General features: G+C 43.6%; 1 protein-coding gene across 1 annotated transcript in view; it reads right to left on the bottom strand.

Annotated features, from left to right (window-relative positions):
* MEGF8 (multiple EGF like domains 8) overlaps window positions 1–872 on the bottom strand; it is a 197259-nt gene extending 196387 nt beyond the window's left edge. Inside the window, exon 1 of the mRNA XM_085865088.1 lies at window positions 761–872. The gene's annotated coding sequence lies outside the window, so the exon portion shown is untranslated. The remainder of the gene's footprint in view (window positions 1–760) is intronic.
* Window positions 873–9162: the final 8290 nt, after the last annotated feature.

Genomic DNA, 9162 nt, shown 5'->3' with positions numbered 1-9162 from the left:
AAGAAGAAGAAGAAGAAGAAGAAGAAGAAGAAGAAGAAGAAGAAGAAGAAGAAGAAGAAGAAGAAGAAGAAGAAGAAGAAGAAGAAGAAGAAGAAGAAGAAGAAGAAGAAGAAGAAGAAGAAGAAGAAGAAGAAGAAGAAGAAGAAGAAGAAGAAGAAGAAATATATATATATATATATATATATATATATATATATACATGCATACATATGTATATATGACAATATCCCAAATCCAAATCATGCCTCATTTAAAACTAATGTTTGAATATTGTCCAACTTAACAGCCAAAAAGACTTTTTCAGCTCCAGAGATAAGATGACGTTTCATATTCAGGAGAGCACACAGCCAGTTTGATGCCAACTCGTTTTGGGCGGCGTGTGGCTACATTTCAAATATCTAAACTGTTCTCTGCCACGGTATTGTGACGTCAACTCTGAAGGACGATGTATTATTATAAAGATGAGCGTCGGAATGGAAACGTCCATCTGACACTGAGAGGTGCACAGTGTGCGACATTGTGGAGCAGCCTCCGTGGGGTATCTTTACATATTTAAATCCTCTCGGAGTCATCTTGCCTCTGGTCCAGAAAAGCGATGCAAAGAATCCGGGCGGGTAGAGTGAATGGAATCGACTCCTCCGAGCTCCCGCAACGCCCTCAAATAAAACGAAACAAGCGATTTCTCTGGTGTGGTGCAAGGAAACGTCACCCTGGGAACGCGAGGATGACTGTGGAGCCCACCCAAGACAGCACTCCTCACCTCGAGTGGCGTGTGTGCTTCTCAAGATGAGCGCCCAAATGCCTGCCTCTCCGTCTCGCTCTCTGCACCTTTGTGTGTCCGTCGCTGCGCCTGTCTGACCACCTACCTCCCCACCTCCCCTCTACTCCTCCACTCCCCCGGTGCACTCCCCCACTTCCACTACCCACGACCAAGCATGATGCGATCATGAAAATGGAAAATAGACAATAACTCAGTGTGACGAGTAAACTGGTGCATAATGATGCACTTATTTAATTAATTTTATCTCAGACCGAGCCTAAGAGACAATATTAATAATTAATCATCATCATAATCGTCATCCTAGAATTTGAGAAGCATCTGTGCATTTATTGGACCTCCAGAACTGCTGTACAAAATGAGTTGAAAACTGCTGGTTGCGCTCGGGGTCTGCATTCGAAGGTTTTAGGTGGGGGAAGAGGTTCTTTCAAGAGAGAAAAATTTATTGTCCCAGGTTTTGGGGTGATGGTGGACAAGGACCCCAATTATGTGCAAGTATGACACACCACTCCCAGTGGGAGGGGTTATTACAAATCATAGTATAACACCAAGTCAGTAATGACAGCCTATAATTCACTAATTAAATCAAGAGATAATTGTTTTTTTCACGGATTCATAAAATCAACAGTAGATGGAGATATCAATTAACTCGATTAATAAATTAATGCGAGGAAAAAATAAATAAATCCTCGACACAGGAGACCACTCGGCCCATCACACCCATGCCATATCTCGCTCAACAACACCAACCCATTTAGTGGGGCAACTTAGCATAACAATTGTGCATTTTGGGAAGAAAGCACCAAATTTGGCACACCAGTAGCCTATCATATTATGAACAGATTTGGATATTGGGCCATCTCAAAATTCTTGATGGCAGTGGAAAATGGCTGCCACAGCCATCAGCGGCTGAATTTGTCATTAGAAATGGGAATATGATGGGATAATTGGGCATAAAATAGCTCAAACTCAGCAAATACCTCCTCTCTTTTGATACTGGCCACTAGTGGGGCAACTTAGCATCACAGTTGTGCATTTTGCCGTTGCCTTAGCATAACAATTGTGCATAACAACGTGCTCAGAAAAAGGATTTTAAAAAAACCTGGAATATGAGACAAGTCCTGTTAAGACCAGGCGACACAGTGTGGGTATAATGGCAAGGATATCTAATTGTTTATTTTCTGAAGAAGATGACACAAATGAGTATCTCCATGATGCAAGGACTGACAAAATTGATATTCGAGTTTGTCGATATGCACATGTGTTACAAGATAGGAAACTGTTGGGAAAGCTCTCCGAAGGTGACATGCATGCCTTAGATGCTAGGTATCATCTATCATGTCTGACTTCTGTCACCAACCGTGTGCAAAAACATAATGCTCAGCATGTAAGAGACACCCAAAGCACTAAAGTCGATAGTCTAATACTTGGTGAGCTAGTTTCGTACATAGAAGAATTCCACTAAGATGAAACGTTGCCAGTCTTCAGATTGTCAGATATGGGGTAACTCTACGAGTCCAGATTAAGAGAAGAAGTCCAGAAGATACGAGTCCAGACTTTCCTGGAAAGGTCAATACAACACGATTGAAGGAGAGACTGTTGTGCTTAATCCCAGATATGAGAGCTCAAACTCAAGGAAGAGATGTGGTCCTCATGTTTAATTCTGACATTGGAGAAGCGATTAAAATAGCTTGCTCCAACAATGATGATGATGATGATGTAATCCACTTAGTTCGTGCAGCACAAATATTGAGGAAGGACATTTTTGCCAAAGAATATGCTTTTGATGGATCCATGAAACCTGGATGTGAAAATGATGTTGTCCCAGAAAGTGTCCGAGCTCTTGTCAGAATGATCCTGAGATGACCAAGTATCCAACATCAAAAGCAAGCATCAGATGCCTCAACAAAAACAGCCCTATCTCTGTCTGAGTTAATAGTCTTCAACACAAAGAAAACCTGTAGAGATTCATCTGGATCTCAATCTCGGCATGTCAAAACAAGAGAGACACCACTTAGAGACACCCTGATATAACGGACACTTTCTTGAGTTTATCCCAAGAGCCTTCATCAGTCTCAGATGAGAATGTGTGTCAACTGGAAAGGTTCGTCATACGTCTTTATGATAGAACCAGTGAATGCACCGAGGTGAATCAGGCAAGGAAGCTTCTGTTCGCGAAAGGAAGACAAATAGATCGCCTACCCCCCAAAAAGACAGCCCTCACAGAACATATCAAGAGGTTGACATACCAGGCAGGACACATCGGGGGCCAAGCCCTGATATCTAAGCAGCAGTTACCAAGCCCATGCGACTGGGGATGAACAAAGAACACCATTGAACAGTGGATACCTTTCTGGACAGCACTTGCCGAGGCGGCCAAATCCTGCACAGAGCTGATCAAATGCGGCTGCAAAAAGGCATGCAGACCACCATGCAAATGTTTCTGTGCATCTCTCCCGTGCACTGAACTTTGCCATTGTGCAGGAACATGTTATCAGACAGATTAAAGTCAGAACTGTAGAGACCAGATGAACTATACTTGGGACAGTGTATATGTCATTTTAAAGCAGAAAGACTGACAATAGAGCATTTTAAGTGTGTTTATTGGATTATTTGTGTGTGAAAACATTGGATTAAACTCTTTATTCATTTTGCTACGTCTCTTGGTGACCGAGATATCGTAAAATATTATTTTCGGTGGTGGCCATTTTGAAATTCAAGATGGCAGCCGTAAATGTCTTCTGATCAGGAGTGTCCTGCTCTTATATGAAAGAACATATAAAAATGGACATGTATGCCAATTTTCACACTTTTTTTCACAATCTGAACGATTTTTCTTTCGTCTACTGTACTATTATGCATTTGGTGTGTTTGAGGAAGCTTGTTGGATATTTTTCTTAATTTGTGTCTAATTCATACTAGCGTTAAAACAGGCATGATAAAACAAAAGCGGACAAACATCCGCGATGAGTAGCTCAATATAACTACTGCTAGCATTCTCTGAATTACATTGAAAAAGGAAGTGTTTCAGTCCTGCCCAACAGAAACTTTCCTCTCCCAAGACGTGTCTGACTCCCAAGTATCTCTCCCCGGTTACTCACTCTTACGGTGTGATAGACCTGAGCCTAGTCCTGGTGGAGGTGTTGCTCTCTTCATCAAAGACTCTATTCCTCACTCTCCATGCACTGCTCTCACTCCCCCACACCCCCAGGAATACCTCTGGCTTCAGCTTCCCCTCCACTCCCACCTCATGTTTATATGTGTACTGTACCGTCCACCGAACAGTGATGACTCCATCTACACCTCACTATCCGAAAACATGGACCATCTTCTATCTTCTCATCCAAACTCTCTCTTTCTCTTGTGTGGTGACTTCAATTGTCATCACGCCAGTTGGCTAGGTGTGGGTACCTCTCTCACCTGCCATGGCACCTCAGCAAAAGCTTTCTGCGACTCATTAGGACTGACTCAATCGGTCAACTTCCCGACCCGGATCTCAACCAATGGTACTCCATCTCTTCTGGATCTGATTTTGACAAATTTCCCTGACAATATCTGCTGCTCTTCCTTCACTCCAATCGGTTCTTCTGACGTCTTGTCAAAGTGGACATCTCTCTGGTTGTTATCAGAGAACCACCTCACCACCGTCGAGTCTGGCATTTCACTCAAGCCGACTGGCAGGGTCTCCGAGCAGCCATCAAACTTACAGACTGGTCTCCTATCACTACTTTCTCAAACATCAACTCATCCTGGGAATTCTTTCAAAGAAACTTGCTCTCCCTCATGCACAGATTGATCCCCTCTCGTGTTCAGCTGTCCTACCCTTCCTCCCGCCCTTGGTTTACTGAAGCTTGTGGCGTGGCAGTTGTCCTGAAACAACTTGCCTTTACCTCATGGAAAGCAAACCCAACTGAGGGCAATCTCAGTTCCTTCCACAAAGCTCGGAACAAGTGTGTATCTACCCTCAGGAGAGCCAGAAAACAACCTCTTTCTCATCTCAAGTCTGAACTCTCAAACCTCTCTCCCTCCTCAAAATCCTGGTGGCGTTTAATCAAATCTGTTTCTGGTGTATGTTCCCCATCCATCCCCTCCCTTATCTCAAATGGCCGCACTGCTGATACCGCACGTGATAAAGCTGAATGTCTAAACTCAATGTTTGCAGCTAAATCTTGTGTCCTAAACCCATCACTTTCTCTACCCACTTTACCCAGTCGCACCCAACTGTCCCTGGACTCTGTGTCGTTTTCTCCTGACAAGGTGGAGAGCTTGCTTTCAAACCTCGAGTCAGATTCTGCAACCGGTGCAGACGGTATCAGCCCACGTGTCCTCAAAGCCTGCTCTTCTGCTCTTGCTCACCCTCTCTCTGTTCTATTCACCCTCTCATTTGCCCAAGGTCATCTGCCATCTGCTTGGAAATCTGCTAACATCACTGCCCTGCATAAAAAAGGTGCAAAAACAGATCGCTGTAACTACAGACCAATCAGCCTTCTCCCAATCATCAGCAAGGTTATGGAATCCCTCATCGCTTCAGACACGAAATCCTTCCTCTTCTCCAATGGCTTGATTTCCGATCATCAATTTGGTTTCAGACCAGGTCACTCTACCCTGCATATGCTGCTTCTGCTCTCCCATCAATGGATGGAGGTCCTCAATGCCAGACAGGAAATCCGAACCGTATCCCTGGACATATCACGTGCTTTTGACACAGTTTGGCACCCTGCCCTACTCACCAAACTCTCTTCCTATTGTATCCAAGGCCATCTCCACTCATTGCTCGCAGACTTCCTCTCCTGTCGCAGTCAACGTGTGGCCCTTAATGGAGTTCTTTCATCCCCTCTTCCTGTCCAGGCTGAAGTTCCTCAAGGTAGCGTTCTGGGCCCTGTTCTTTTTCTGGTTTTCATCAATGATCTCTCTGACTCTCTGGAAAATCCTCTATTTCTCTTTGCCGACGACTCCACCCTCTGCCGTACCATCTGTCATCCCTCAGACCGGCAAGCAGCAGCTTCTTCACTCACTGCAGATCTGGATAAAATCACAAACTGGTCCAACACGTGGAACATGTCTTTCAATCCAGACAAATCTCACACTCTCACTATGTCTCTTCGAAAGGACCATTTAGAAAACCCCCCCATCCACTTTCTCAACAATCCTCTGGAAGAAGTCTTTTCTTTCAAGCTTCTGGGTCTCACGATCTGCCATGACCTTTCCTGGGAAAGTCACATTTCCAACCTCGCCTTAAAAGCCAGTCGCCGACTGGGAATCCTCCGTCGTGCAAAGTCCTTCCTCGGCCCTCCTGAGCTCCTGACCATTTACAAAGCTTTTGTCCATAGCATGATGGAGCACTGCTCTCCCCTCTGGCCTGGTGATCCTGCCTCCCACCTTTCTCCGCTTCACGCTGTCGAAACCAGGGCATTTAAGATCATCGGCATCTCCCGCAATGAAGCTGAGTCTTTGGGCCCCTCACTCAATCACCGCAGGTTGGTCGGTGGTCTTTCTGTCTTCTACCGACTCCTCTCCAGCCTTGCCCCCCCCGCTCTCTCTGCGATTTGTCCCCACCACATTTCCACAGGGCGCTCAAGGTCCGCCAACAACCCCCTTCTGGTAAAACTACCAAAATCACGAATCACTGCTCATCTTCACTCTTTCATTCCTCTTTTTTCCCGCCTTTGGAATAAACTTCCTCACTCTATTCTTTCCCATTCTTCCCTCCAGGCTTTCAAAGCAGCTGTTCACCACCACCTCTTATCTTCCCCCATCCAAATCCTGGATCTTTTCTACCCCCGATAATCCACCCAAGCCCACTTCCTTCAATTCCCCTGCTTTCCTTCCTGAAAGTCCCTGTAATGTCCATCTTCTCTTCGCCATGTTCCCCGCCCCATCCCCATCCCTCTCCCTTCCACAGTTCACCTAATGTATCTGTTCCCCACTGTTTTGTCCCTTCCACTCCCGCCCCTCTTGTCTCATGCCCCCTTGCTGTGAGTTGTATGTTAGCTCTCATACGAGCCTCGACAATGTATACAAAAAAAAGTGTTGTCAAGGGCAAGCCACACGTTATTTTATAGCTCTTTTTCTTTATATGAGCGAGGTTCGTGGAACAGCAGGATGGAACCGACAGTGGGCCAAACATCAAGGGAATGAACAAATAAGAAACTAGAACGGCACTCAAAAGAGCGCATACCTCCGCCAGGCTGAACCATTTACATTTTATGTCCCGTCCCGTCTGCATCCAGACCTTAACCAAAATTTAATGAGCTTGTTTTTGTCACCTACCAAATTCATCAACCAAATGTTGTCATAAACCGTCCATAACTTTTTAAGATATTGTGCTTTATATAGTTTTTGGCTCAATCTCTCAATTGTGAAGCATCACTTGAGAAATTCTAGTTTCCGGATCTGGATCTTCAAACTCGAACAATTTCATCCTTGTCACACACACAACCGGTCCACCAAGTTTCATCCAAATACATTCATAACGTTTTGATATATCTTGCTCACAGACAGACAAACGAATAGACCAACTGGAATAGCACATACCTCTGCCAGACTAAACATTTTACGTTTTGCCTCTCTCTGATAGGCTGGATCTGCATCCGTACCTTAATGCAAATCGAATCAGCTTGTTCTTGTCACATACCCAACTCATCCACGAAGTTTTGACATAACCCATCTATACCCTTTTGAAATATCATGCTATATATCGTTTTTAGCCCCATCACTCAATGGTGAAAAATCACTTGAAGAAATAAAAAAATATATTTTCTGGATATTCATCAAAATCGAATCATTTCGGCCTTGTAACACACCCAACGTGTACACCATGTTTCATCCAAATCCGTCCATAATGTTTTGAGATATCCTGCTCACAGAGAGACAAACAGACAAACATGGGTGAAAACATAACCTCTGTCCACCTTTGGTGCGGAGGTAACAAGAAAGTTTTCATGCATTGCACAATACTTGCAAAAGCCATTATAAACAATAGTTGCCATGGAAAGAGAAATTTGTTAATTCTGAAAATTTTATCCATCAAGTGTTTTACATGATTGAATGTTATGCATATCAAATTTAGTGACAGAGCTAAATGTGGCCTAATGGATGTTTTATTTTTTTCAGATGGCCTTGACCTTAACACCTTTGACTGAGTTTGACCAAATTTTCTCACATATATTCTCACATATACTTCACAAAAGTACAAATAAGCTGCGTAAGTTTCAATTTGATATATTGAAAAGTTACTGAGATATGGTAATCATAGATTCACAAAAAGGCCCATTTCATTGCAATAGGGTGAAATTGTTGTCATGGAAACCGTTGACATGTCAAAAAGGCTAAATCCATTGTTATGATTTGGGGTGAATCTGGTCTGTGACCCAATATGGGGAATCCTGTTCCAATTTTAAGTTAATATGATGAAAATTTATGATTTTATGTGACCTTGAGCTTGGAGCTTTTGGCCCCAAACAATAGGCTTAAGTAACCCAAGATGCCAACCCTGTTCAAACGTTGTCAATCGGATGAAAAGTGATAATTTTCTCGACCTTGTCTTTTCACCCTTTGAGATTTTGACCTCAAAAACAACATGATTCTAGGGGTTTTTTCTTCGTGAACCAATTCAATGACCCAATATGTAATTTCTGTTCAACTTAGCAGAATACCCACCCTCCGAGTGGGTGGAGAGCCTGGCGTTGGCTTAGCGGTTAGGGTGGTGGCTTGGGATCCTCGAGTCCTGAGTTTGAACCTCGTTGGCTGCTGAATTAACACCAGGGGGTTGACTCAGCCTGTCATCCTTCCGAGGTCGGCGAAATGAGCACCAGTGTATTAGTAATAATTATAAGTCATTGTTATGATTGCATCAGCGGCATAGCCGTGCCCCTAACCAATGATGCAACCAGCAGCCAAAAAAGCTGTACACGAAGGGAATGGGTGGTGATTGCGCATAACTTGCTGAAAAAAACTATCGTCTGTATATTGCAAGAAGACTGTAGAGATGTTTTTATGGTGTCTCTCAAGGGTGAAATGTGTCTTAAGGGTGTAAAGGTCTTCGGGGTCGAAGTGGACCACAGGGTTTATCGGAGAATATAATGGTGTTAAGGGGTCTAAAGATCTGAAGGTTATTTTTCAATATAAGTTAGGGTCTAAAGGGGTCTAATGGATCTCAATGTCTAAGGATCAAGTGATCGAAGTGGTCTAAAGGATGAAAATGTCTTCAGGAGTCTTAAGGGTCTTGAAATGTCTTAAGGGGTCTAAAAGGTCTTAAGGAGCCCAAAAGGTTTAAAGGGATCTAAAATATCGAAAAGGGTCTAAGCCATCAAAAGGGTCAAGATACCTAAGTGGTCTAAAAGGTTTTTGAAAGGTCTAAGAGGGTCTAAAATGGTCGAATCTAT

Source organism: Eptatretus burgeri, chromosome 1, assembly GCF_056783735.1.
Source record: "Eptatretus burgeri isolate ZD-2024b chromosome 1, Ebu_testis_v1, whole genome shotgun sequence".
Taxonomy (NCBI): Eukaryota; Metazoa; Chordata; class Myxini; order Myxiniformes; family Myxinidae; genus Eptatretus; species Eptatretus burgeri.
This window is presented reverse-complemented; position numbering and strand designations above follow the sequence as displayed.